This window comes from Sebastes fasciatus, chromosome 3 (genome assembly GCF_043250625.1).
Source record: "Sebastes fasciatus isolate fSebFas1 chromosome 3, fSebFas1.pri, whole genome shotgun sequence".
In the NCBI taxonomy this organism is placed as follows: domain Eukaryota; kingdom Metazoa; phylum Chordata; class Actinopteri; order Perciformes; family Sebastidae; genus Sebastes; species Sebastes fasciatus.
This window is the reverse complement of record NC_133797.1, coordinates 9133865-9146297: the sequence shown is the minus strand read 5'-3', so window position 1 is coordinate 9146297 and position 12433 is coordinate 9133865.

Here is a 12433-nt window from a genome sequence, read left to right as displayed (position 1 = left end):
GCTAAATAGTAATTATTGCCGTGAAACTTTGCCACCGTCTTTCCTCACCCCCTTCATCTCCCGCATCACTCCCAACTGTGTCATCTCTCCCTGTGACTCAGCTTCCCTCTCTCCGTATATCAGACTCAAGCTCGCTCTCTCTAATTTTCTCACTTCTTTCTCACCTCTCCTCCACTCCTTAATGAATTTCCCTCTCTCTCTATCTCTATCTGTCGCCGTGCTCTGTTTTCACCCAAATTCTCATTTGCTCCCTTTCCCTCTCATCTTTCTCTGTTCCTTCATGACTCGGCCTCTCGTTCCTTTCCCTTTTACCTTTTCTCACTTTCTCCTACTTTCTTCGCTGGCAAGAAGTCACAGAGATCAAAGGGAGGAAGAGATGGAAAGAGGCAAAGCTAACCCCCACGCATATATCTCGCCTTGCGCTTTCTTTTCTTTCCCGCTCGAAGTCTGTCTCCCTCTAAACATCTCCTCGACACACTCGTTCCATCGCTTCCTCCCTCTTATCCTCTTTTCCCTTACACTTTCCACCCTGCCATCTCTCACTTGTACTGCCTTTTCCCACATCACACCGCATCTCTCTTTTCCTCCTTGTTTTCGCTCTCCTCTGATCTGAATACATGCCGTTACAGCTGACGTCAGTCCAGGGGATCATTCAGAAACACACTCTGACACATGAGCAACACGCAAGAGATAAACCAGATCTCTGTGAAAGATTCGCTAGATTGCAAGATGAAACGGAGAAAGAGAAGGGATGGAGGGGTTGGGGGGGGGGGGAATAGACACTAGCTCCCACATACATAGAGATGCTCAGCCCCCCGGAGCTGCCGAGGGGGCCACGCATCTCTGTTCTCTTCATAATTCAACAGCCTTATTAGTGTCTGTGTCTTTGTTTTTTTTTGTGTTTTTAACCATAAAGCAGGGGAGTTCTGTTAGCACATACACATGTTCACACAAAACATGCACACACACTTGTACAAATGGCAATATAGGCATACACACAAAGATATTTACCCACACGCAAGAGCACAACTACACACCCCACACCTACATACACTCTTAATATGTTAATAAAGTCCCTCTAGACTTTCTTTGTTCTCCAAGCTGCTTCATCCATCCATTGTATTTCCCCTAGAGTGTTCTCCAAACACACTCAGATACATACACACACACACAAGTCATGATCAAGAGCACCAAGAGAGTGTGTGTGTGTGTGTGTGTGTGTGTGTGTGTGTGTATCTGGGGTTGTCCATTTAATGTATTCAAAAGGCCATGTGAACACACATTGTTTGCACAACTTCACAAAAATATTAGCTTTACAGCAACGTGACGAAATTTCCAACGCGACACTGCAAATCTCTCCAGCGCGTCAGAAAGCTCGTACATGATAACTCAAAGAAGCAACCCCCCCCCTCCTTCAAGTCCACCACGGGACACATCATCAGAGCCTTTAGACTGAGCTTTGTTAATTTATTTATTCCTTTTTCTCCCCGAGGCATACCGCTGGGATTCTCCTGTTAGCCGCCCGGAGTGGGAATCTGCGGGATATTACTCGTCTTGTGCGCCGACTTTGATGCCACTTAAAGAGCCCCAACAGGAAAAAGTCTTGCGAGTGGACCGGAGCGAGCGAGCGGGCTCAAAGTCAAGGTTGAGCAATCTTAAAATAGAGTTGTCTTCTCGTAAAGGCCCTGTGATGAAAATTGATTCCGAAAGATTGAGGAGATATGGATTTTTAATGGAGGAGGGATTGGGACAGCACACAGAAAGACACACACACACACACACACACACACACACTTGCTGCGCCCCACCGGTGTGTTTTAAAATAAAAAAACACAGCATGATACTGTGCAGCTCCTCTTAACCTGCCGTTGTTGTTTGCCTGCAGTCGTTAGCCGCGTCAAAGAGAAAAAAAGACTCCGAGAGGTAAAAGAAATGGAAAAAAAAGACAGAGAAAAATAATACTGGCCAACAGTTTTATTTATCAATCTTCCCCCTCCCCCCCCTCTTCCTCCTCTCATTTTTTCTCCCTTTCCAATCAAAGTTTCAGTGCGCAACAATAAGACTGCTTACTCTCTCAAAAGCTGTTTAAGTGAATTTCACTGGCTCACCGGGGAATCGCCCCACTGAGGCTTTTGAAGGCATTGAGGCAGGCAGAGAAAGTAATTACTTTTTTCCCTAAACAGAAGTGGGGCGCGGCATGGTGTGTGTATATGAGTTTGTGTGCGTGCGTGTGTGTGTGTGTGTGTGAGAGAGAGAGAATGAATAAGTTTGTGTGCGTTTATGTTGGTGTGTACATGTGAATCTGTGTTATGTGTTTGTATGTGCAACCTTGTATTTGTGTGCGAGACTGAGAGACACACAGCTAGAGAACGACAAGGTTCTCACACTCAAGTGAAGAACAAAGCCCGGCAGGGTTTTTAGTATGGTGTGTGTGTGTGTGTGTGTTTGTGTGTGTGTGTGTGTGTGTGTGTGTGTGTGTGTGTGTGTGTGTGTGTGTGTGTGTGTGTGCGTGTGTGTGTGTGTGTGTGTGTGTGTGTGTGTGTAATTCAACATCACATTTCACACCTGTGTAAGAGACCTGAATAAGAAATATTTGTCCTTTCTCAGGGCACGGTCACACATGCGCGAAATTAACATTGGCGAATATTAGCCTCCCGTTCACTTCCATTCCATGCAAGCGAAAGGGGCAAATAAAACATTTGTTTCCGGTGGCAAAGCAAATTTGCATTTTTCGTATCGAGTGTAGTCACCTTTGGTGAACTTTGACGAACTAAAACGCAGTCTCAACCAATAGCAAAGATCTGTGGGTGGTTGACCCCATAGCACTGCCTGCATTCAGCATGGATATCGACCCTGCAGGCAATGCGCCAGGCAGTGCTGATCAAATACGAATCAATATTCTGTAACTGTAATGCCTGTTTTTCTAGCCTCAAATGTTTTCAGAAACATATTTTAGTGTACTGTTCAGCTGTAGAATGAGAAATGACAAAGTTTGTGAACCCAAAACCACAATATTTCGTAAGCCTAACCACATACTCTTGTTGCCTAAACCTAAACAAGTAGTTTTGTTGGGTAAGTAAGACTACAATCTAATAAGTAAACCTACGTTGAAAGTTAATTTTGAAAATACTTTATGCCTGTAACAAGCAGAATCTGTGCGTTTCCTGTGAACACGGACGTTTATTCTGAAATGACACTTTTCATGTAACGAGCGGAAACTGACACGTCCAAAATTGATGCTAGAGGTGTACCTAGAGCGTCATAGGTAGAAGCGTTGGGCCACTGACTAAGCGCATGTGCCCCTGCATTGATGCATGTGCTTCATGGTACGGGACTGGTGAAGAGGGAGCTGATCTATGTTCCAACCATCACCTGTGTTAATGAACTGAAATCTAAGAAAATAAGCAACCAAAATGAGCTTCCCAGCTCACAGGTTAACAGGTCACAGAGTTCAGATAGACACACTGCTATGCCACATTGAAAAAAGATCGATGAGGTGATCATGTCCGTAGGACTAGTTTCTTCAGCATGTCGAGGATTGGCACCTTTGCCTGCTGCCCAATTGGCAGTCCACCTATCCAATATATGTTTGTCCTGTGAAGAGTTATTTAAGTGGAAAAAGAAGCTCTCCAAGCTAGTTAGTTGCTAACGGCCATGTCTAGAAGGTAACCCGTAAGTTGCGAAAAGGTGCGAAAGCTCGCCTAACCTAGACTAATCGAGGCAAATGCTTAACCTTAACTATTCAAGGTCAATGCCTAACTTTAACTATTCAAGGTCAATGCCTAACCGTAACCATTTGAGGTCAATGGCTAACCTTAACTATTCAAGGTCAATGCCTAACTTTAACTATTCAAGGTCAATGCCTAACCTTAACCATTTGAGGTCAATGGCTAACCTTAACTATTCATCAAAGTTAAATGTGATTCAAAGAAATTTGCACAGATTTACTTTGCCTGCCGAGTGCATGCACTGCTGATTACACTGAAATTAATTATACAATATATTCCCCCTCCCTAGGAACACCTCGGGACGTCTCAGGGAAGATCTGGACGACATGGCGGGGGAGACGGACATCTGGGCAATTTTAATAAGCCTTCTGCCACCATGTTCCAGACATGGATGTGTGACAGAATATAGATAAATGGTTGGATAGGTATACTACTAAGAACTGTATTTTTCCCCAAATGGTGGTATATGTACAAATCACATGTTCACCCATGTGCTCACGTTTGTGTAGAAGCTCTTAAGACCCTCTGCATTGAAATCAGGTCTTGTGTCATGTCATGCCATAGCAGCCCTAGCTGAGCCCCTTCACTAAAGCCGGGTTCTGGCTGCTCTTAGATCGCTGTTTCTTATGTAAATCCATCTGACACCACCGCTGTCTCTGACATAGCCCTCATTTTCTCTGCATCTCAAAGCCACAGCTCTTGCACTCAGTCATCTTGTCCAACGTTCATTTAATATTCCCTCTTCACTGTAAGTGGCCATCTATTTGGTTTATGTACTACTTTTTCCCTGATTCATTTTCTTTTCTTTTAACCCGTACTTAGGAGATGTCGAGCGCACATTTCACTTCCACCAGAGCAACCCTTTCTCTCTCCCAACTCGTCAATTACCGCCGTTTGGTAAGTGCTCATCGGAAACCGACGCACAGAGGCACCCTTAACAACAGTAGGTGACGAACCGGGCTTTCAACTAACTCCAATGTAAACCCACCCGTGGCGTTAATCAACGGTCAGTGCAAGGGATGTAGTATTAATAGCGTGAGAGTTTGCTAAGGGTGGGAGGGAGTGTTGGTGGGTAGGTCAAACAAACACAGGACTTTCAACCAGGAGACTGGTGTTCATGTCCGTGTAAAAGTAACATTAACTTATTTAGTCACGTCAGTCGTCAGTCACGTGTGTCGTTAGTCACGTCAGTCGTCAGTCACGTGCGTCGTTAGTCACGTGAGTCAATAGTCAGTCAGTGAAGTAAATGTCAACCACGACTGTTTCCTAAACTTAACTAAGTGGTTGTGTTGCCTAAACCTAACTTCCTGTGAAAATGGAAGTTGATTTTGATACTATGCATGTAACTTGCGTATATTGACATGCCGTCCCAGGTCCGTCCAAAAGTATCGCAAGAAGGGGTACCCCATGCGTCAGACTCCGATGCTGAGGGGCACTGACCAAGCGCCGGTGTTTGACGAGTTGGGGGTGAGAATGTGTTGACCAGAGGAGTTCCTCATCAACCTCTGACGGTAAAGAAGAAGAGAATCAGAAGTCAGGAACAAAAAAAATAAAAATACACAGGAACAAGACAAGTTATGAAGCCATGACAGATGCTTCATCAGGCTGTACTTTTCACCAAGAGAAAGATTTGGCTAACAGGCAACAATTAGCCAATTATAATGCTGGTTACACTCTCAGATATGAAAGGCTGGTGCTGAATTTGCCAAAGGCTTTTGTAATTCAAGGATTTTGAGCAAATTCCTCAAAAACCTGTTAAGACATGTGATAAGAAACCTTGTAATATTGTGTTTTCACAGGGACAGTCCCCATACTTGACGCTTTGTCCCCAGCTGGCGCTGTCCTTGGAGTACCACACAGAAAATATACTTTTGATTGCATCGCAACGGTGGTTCAAAGAGAGGCTCCTTCTTCTATTTTACCTTTGGATTGTGGACATTTAGTTTTTTCTAATCTGGAACAAACATTTATTTTTGTTTTCACCCTCGTAAAAATAAATATCTTGGCATCTTAAAGGATTTTACTCTTAACTGAGACTGGTATTTGACATATATATATATAATTCTGTATTTGGCATCAGCCTATTATGGGCAAAGTAATAAAAAAGTGAACCACAGCACCTCTATTTCATTCCACGAAATGAAAATAATTCAGAAAACCGCTGCACTTTACTGTATTTGAAAGTTGTGTGGTTGGATTGCAAATAAATGATTTCTACAACCTGGATGATTGACTGAATCTGCAAATTAAATCAGACCTCACCCAGTGATGCTAATGCCATCCAGGGGGGCCTCATGTGTTAGTACTCTTAATTACTAAGGGACTGTATCACTTGTGACAGATATCTGTTAAGTATTTGTGAGGTGTTCCTAATATTTTACTTACTCCATTAACCTTCAAATAAGATCAACAGAACCTTAATGATTTCTATGGGGAAATAAGGTTGTCGGAGGAGCAACAGAAGGGGGAAAGACAAACTGAGGATAAGCACACAAATAGAATATAAATTTAGCAATAACGGGTCGAATTTGCACATTTAAGCACATTTTGGTGCCCAAGTAAATTAGACAAATAGAGGAAAAAAGCAGCCAAGCTGAGGCTAAGACTACTTGAGCAGTCAGTGATTTAGTGTGATTTATTCAACCACCTAATTTTCATATAGCGTCCAGAGACTTCAGCTGACCACCTCAGACGCCTTCTTCTCTTTTTCTTTCTTTTTCCCAGCCACCTGCTATTAGCCAATTCTGCTGGTTTTCTCACTTCCACTAATGAGCGTAAGCACCTCATGCCACCTTTATGATGAAGCTATCCTTACTTGACTTTCTTATTTGTTTGTATTCCATCTTACCTTAATTCACACATATGTCTTATCTTTTTAATACATACTTCTCCCCTCACTCATCCCATTTTTATCCACTTCATGTCCTTTCCGCATTTTCCTCAACTCCATCTTATTTCACCTTTACCATCTTACACCAGTTTCTAAAGTAATTTACTTGGAAGATGTCATAATTCTGGGACATGAGCTGGCATTCAATAGTTTTCTATTGACACAAACCACATACGGCTACTTCGCAAAAGGTCAAGGCCGCGCCCCAACGAAAGAAAACAGAAGATCCCATAGACTTCAATGCAATTTGACGCATGATTGGATTGTAATTTTTGACAAATTTGTTTGCATTCATCCCTTGTTATACAACCGTTTGTTTTAAACACATGTCTAATGATTATTTTGTGATCTTGCCTGAACCTGAGCGTTCACGATACCTTAATAAGTAAAGGTTGATCTCCGCCTTGTCCCTTCAGTCTTCCCCCGTCCAACACAGTGGCCGGATATTGCTTATCAAGACATCTATACATATTTGATTGAATCACATTAGGCTAAGTGTTGTCTGTGAATAACCGATGTGTTGATAGCCAACTGTTTGATCTATAGGTTGAGATTTAGTTGGAGACGACAGTCTGATGCTGCTATAACGCTAATGTATTTATTTTCCATTTTCTCTCCAGTGACAGCCAGTTTCTTTACTCCTAACGGGAGCACAGCCTCGGCGATGATGCGATGCCGGTCTGGTCTATAGATTGGAGCCATAAAGCCCCTCTATTATATCTTTTTTCGGACACAGCAGGGGAACAAATCGGTGCAACCAACTACACAGCAACTCTTTGGCATATCGTTATTACTATTACCAGTTTTGTTTAAAGTAGAAGTTTGAAGACAAGTTTCGACTTCTTCTGGTTACGCTGTTGCCATCTATGAGGGACATGGGATTGTTTTCCCCTCAAAAGGGGGCAGGTCTACTCTGGATGACGTTTTGCCTGTCTGATGTATATAAGAAGTAGACGTAGTCATCGTGACGTCACCCATTGGCTTGTGGACTGCCGTTTTGATGCCTTGAGTCATCATTTTGGCTATCGTCTTTTTGGTTTTTTGGCCGTCGCCATCTTGGTTCTTTTGCAACCAGAAGTGACACGACAGAGTGGAGCTAAGTACAACCAAACTCTGAATACGACATTTTTAGGCAACCAAAATCTTACAATTATCTTTCATGAACCGAAACACACTGTTAAAGTTTTAAATCTGTAAGACCAAAACACGGACAACACCCAAACCTGACAATGCCGTGGTAGCGACCTGTCAGTCACAAGGTAGCCACGCTCTAAAGCAAAATTATATTTACTCACTGTGTGAGCCTAATATGAGAAACCGAATGCTCACCAGAAAAAGGGAGACCATGTGAATGAAAAAGGGCCCTGAACCAAAGTTCACCTTATTGAATGAAACTTTAATCAATTGATTGAAAAAATTTCCCTAACCCAAGGCTTCCCGTAGTAAATGAATATTATAGTGATTGGAGTGTGATATATTCCAATGTATTAGTAGTACTATTTCAATGCCAAAGAATGACCTGTGTCACTTTCAAGTAATCCTTTGTATGACATGTGACATTAACATTTTTTACTCTCTCTCTTTGTGGACTGGCAACATATTTCTCCTTTGAAAATGAGTGCTAATTTAGAAAAATATGGAATTACTCTGCATAGTGAGTCATGTCCAAGGGCAATGTTTAGTGCCATTACAGAAGATAGCGCCATGCTAATAAGTATAAGTGATGTGTATATGATATGCAATATGCAATATTATTGCCTTTTGTTTTGCAACCTCCTTCATTTATCCTGATTTTAATGCTATAATCTTTATTGCTAGGCTATTATTACATATATTGTTTTTTAAATGACAAAGATGATTTTAAAACTCACGAAATACTTGTACATTGTCGGACAGCCAAAGCACATAGGGAGAGCGGACGGACAAGCCAGTCTATGTACTGATGTATTCATTTCTCCTTTATTGTTGTTGTTGTTGTTGTTGTTGTTCAGCACTTGCAGCCAACATGTAGGATGTTACTGTTGATCTTTGTGGTATTTTCCCCGCCCCTCCTCCATTGTGATTGGATGGCTGGGTAAAAAGTGACAGTGACGAGCGCAGTGTTTAACCCAAAGTTGAACATATTTCAACTCTCTGCGACCAGAAAAAAATCAAACGTGCAGCACTGAGCGCAAAATCTTCGCTCAGCGCCTCGTTACGCTGCTGCCGATTGCAAAGAATTAAAAAAAGAAAAAACGTTAGCATAGCGGATGTGGCGGTCGCTTGCTATCCCCTGCAGTTGGCTTGTCAATAGCACGGTATTGCAATATTGCGGTTATTGCGACAGCCTTAACTAAAGATCCACTAGATGGACACTGTTAAATCAACAGGGACGTCCCAATGAGACTTCCTTATGTGGTTAGGCTGTCGGAACCAAGGCCCCATTAAAGTACGATGGGCCTTGGGGCTGTGACTTTTTCAAGACCCTCCCCCAAGCACCATCACGACTCACGTATTGCACAAACATCGGCCACGCTCAATTTGCACACAATAATGCATCGACAATCACTCACTGCAGTTTAATTTCATCACTGTTGTGGCACCAAATACAGGTCATTTAATCATTATAAGTACAGAAATTGGGTCACCAAAAGGTACAGGCGGGCTCACTGTGGGCCAATAATGCCACACATAATAACCACAAACACAAATGAAGAGGGAGAGAGCATCAAAGTAGAACCTCCTTCTCTTTACAAGCGTCAGTCGCCTCTCACCCTTCACTCTGCCAGTCAGTCAGTAAGAGAAACAGATCTCAGTCACATATACTCAAGCCCTGGTAAGCACGTGCATTAAAACGGCAGTGGTCGGAACATATAAACAGAGTCTTCAACTCATATGGAGACAGCTGTTACCACAAATCAGTCTACACCTTAAAGCTGCTTTAATCAATATGTTTAAATCAATAAAAAATGGATGAAATAACTATGTGTAATGTGAAAGGGACCTGACTTACGTGCCGCAACTTCCCTGCTTTGGTTGTCATCATCATCATCATCATCATCTTCATTACCATCACCATCAGTATTACTAGGGCTATGCATTGGCAAGAATCTGGCGATACGATACATATCATGATACAGGGGTAACGATTCAATATATTGCGATACTGTAAGCAAGACAATATATTATGATATTTTAAATTTAGGAAAACTGTCATAGTATAAAGAACACACTGCCATATGCATAAAATCTGACTATTCTTGAAGTATTTTTTATGCAATCAGAACAGTTGGATCTGCATTTGCATTTATCACAGTCACTGTATCCAACATCCAACATCAAAGCAGTGCTTTGAGGGAGCACACACACTGAGAGGGCACATCTCTTTGCAAATGAAATAAGTATTGACTGAGTAATCTTTGCATGTAAACTATTAATTAAAAATCTATATAGTGTTTTTTGAGAATTGATACCACAAAACATAATATCGCGCTTTACGATGTTTTAGATATTTTCTTGCAACCCTAAGTATGACCATCTCTTATTAAACATGGTATTGCTTCCTTGTTTGACATCAACTGCTCTGTTTGGATATATGGAAGATATGGTTATTTTGTGTACAATATCACACATAAATTGCATAAGAAATTGGTGTGTCACATCAATAGTATTTATATCTATTGTGAAGCAAATTTGAAGCTGCACTAATGAATATATCTATATCAACATTGGGTCAAATCACATTTGTAGTTATGAACTCAGAGAATTATGAGAAATGTCAGGATTATATTGAGCTTTTTGGCATATTTCAGCTCATTGTTTTGATTTTATGTGGATCAGCTTTACTGCTTGGTTCACTCGCAGATCTCATAAACCTCATTTGCAGCTTCAGCAGGCTGCTATTTTCAGCAAAGCAACTAGCCGGTGAACATAGTGGAGCCTTTTAGCAGCTTAAAGGGTCAGTTTGGCTGTTTTGAAGAGGGGGTTGTTTGAGGTACTTATCCATAGTCAGTGTATTACCTACAGTAGATGGCAGTCGGCATGCCCCCAGATTGGAGAAACAGCACAGCACTGAAGCAAAGCAATGTACTGCTGTGGACGGGGCCAACAGCAAAACGTATTTTTGCCACCTAAAGAAAGGTTCACCTAAAAAACTCTATATCAGTTTAAGTGTATGCTATATTTAGAATATTTTTATCGCTTTATCTTGCCGTCAGACATCCCTTTCCGATGGAAAACTGAACTGAAAGTGAAACTTATCTACACTCTATTCAAAGCCACCAGACTCAGTATAGATAAGTTTCACTTTCAGTTCAGTTCTCCATTGGAAAATACTGTATATACTGTATAGCATACACTTAAACTGATATTGATTTTTTAGGTGCGCCTTTCTTTTAGGTGACTAAAATACATTTAACTGCCGACCCCATCCATAGCAGTACATCGCTTTGCTCCCGTGCTGGTACTCCTCTCTCCAAACGGGGGGTGTGCCGACTGCCATCTACTGTAGGTAATACACTGACTATGGATAAGTACCTCATACAACCCCACTTCAAAACACCCAAACTATCCCTTTAAGAGCCATAACTTGAAGCCACTGGGCAGTGAATGAATGGGCTTAAATCACCTCATACGCTGCACCAATTTTCAGTGAGACTGTCTCATTTTTCTACACCAATGTATGCCACCAGAATAATTTAAAAGATGTTATAATCATGTAGAATTCGGAGAGAAAATGGCTTTAAAGGGAAGATATTTCTTCTGACAGTGTTACCTAAGCGTGAAACTCACATGGTACACTGGGTTTGACTAGTTAAACTCAACTCAAACTGAGTGACACCGAGACATGCCCCCTCCACTTAGCCATGCTCCTGCTAAGACCTGCCACTCCCTTCCTCTCTCCCTACTTGACAATCGCTCGCTTGGCTTCCCATCTACTCCCTTTTTTATCCTCATCCCCGGCTATGAAGTTCTACTCCCACGTGCTCTCTGCACGACAATATTCACACCCTCATCCTCCTCTGACAACGCTGACCTCTTTCCCCCTCATTTATCCCATCCCTCATTTCCTCCCCGGCTAAGATCTGTCCCATCCCCGTAGCATACGGAGAGGCTAATGTTATTACGGCTGGTGAATCCGGATGGCGAGGAGCTAGAGACAGGCATGGAGACAAAGGCAGTGATAGACACGGGCACATGCATATGTATGAATACACACATATGCATAATCTCAGAAAGGGAAACGGTATAAATACACACACACACATAGCTTGCACATAAACACTAAGCCACTGCAGAGCAGAGAGGTGCACACACATCTAAAGGAAAGGGATAGAGAATGTCAGCGCTGACATTTGTGTGCTCTGTCAGTCACCATTTCAGAGGAAACGTGTGTCTGTGCGAGATTATGTTAGTGTATGTGATTGTGTGTTTCATCATGAATGGCGCCTTTTGCGTGTGCCAGTTCATGTTGTTTTCCATTTCTGTGCACGTGTGCACAGCAATGAGCCATCTCGTCAGTTGACAGGAGGGCAAGGGGTGGCATGAAGAGCCTCTCTGCCCAGTGTTCTTAAATAACAGTGATTCACTTCCCTTCTCATATGACTGGAGAGAGCTGGTCAGATTAATCTCTCTCCGTTCACAAAAGAGGATGTATTCACACTGGGAGCGAGCCTCAGATTTCAACAAAGATGACTCATAAAATATGTTTACCCAAATACAGTGTGATTGATTGGGTTGCTCTTGAGTGAGTTATGAGGTGATCTCCAAGATAGGGGGAGGCAGGGAGAACGATTTAAAGTGAAGAAAGAAAAAAAAAAACACTTTACAATAACCA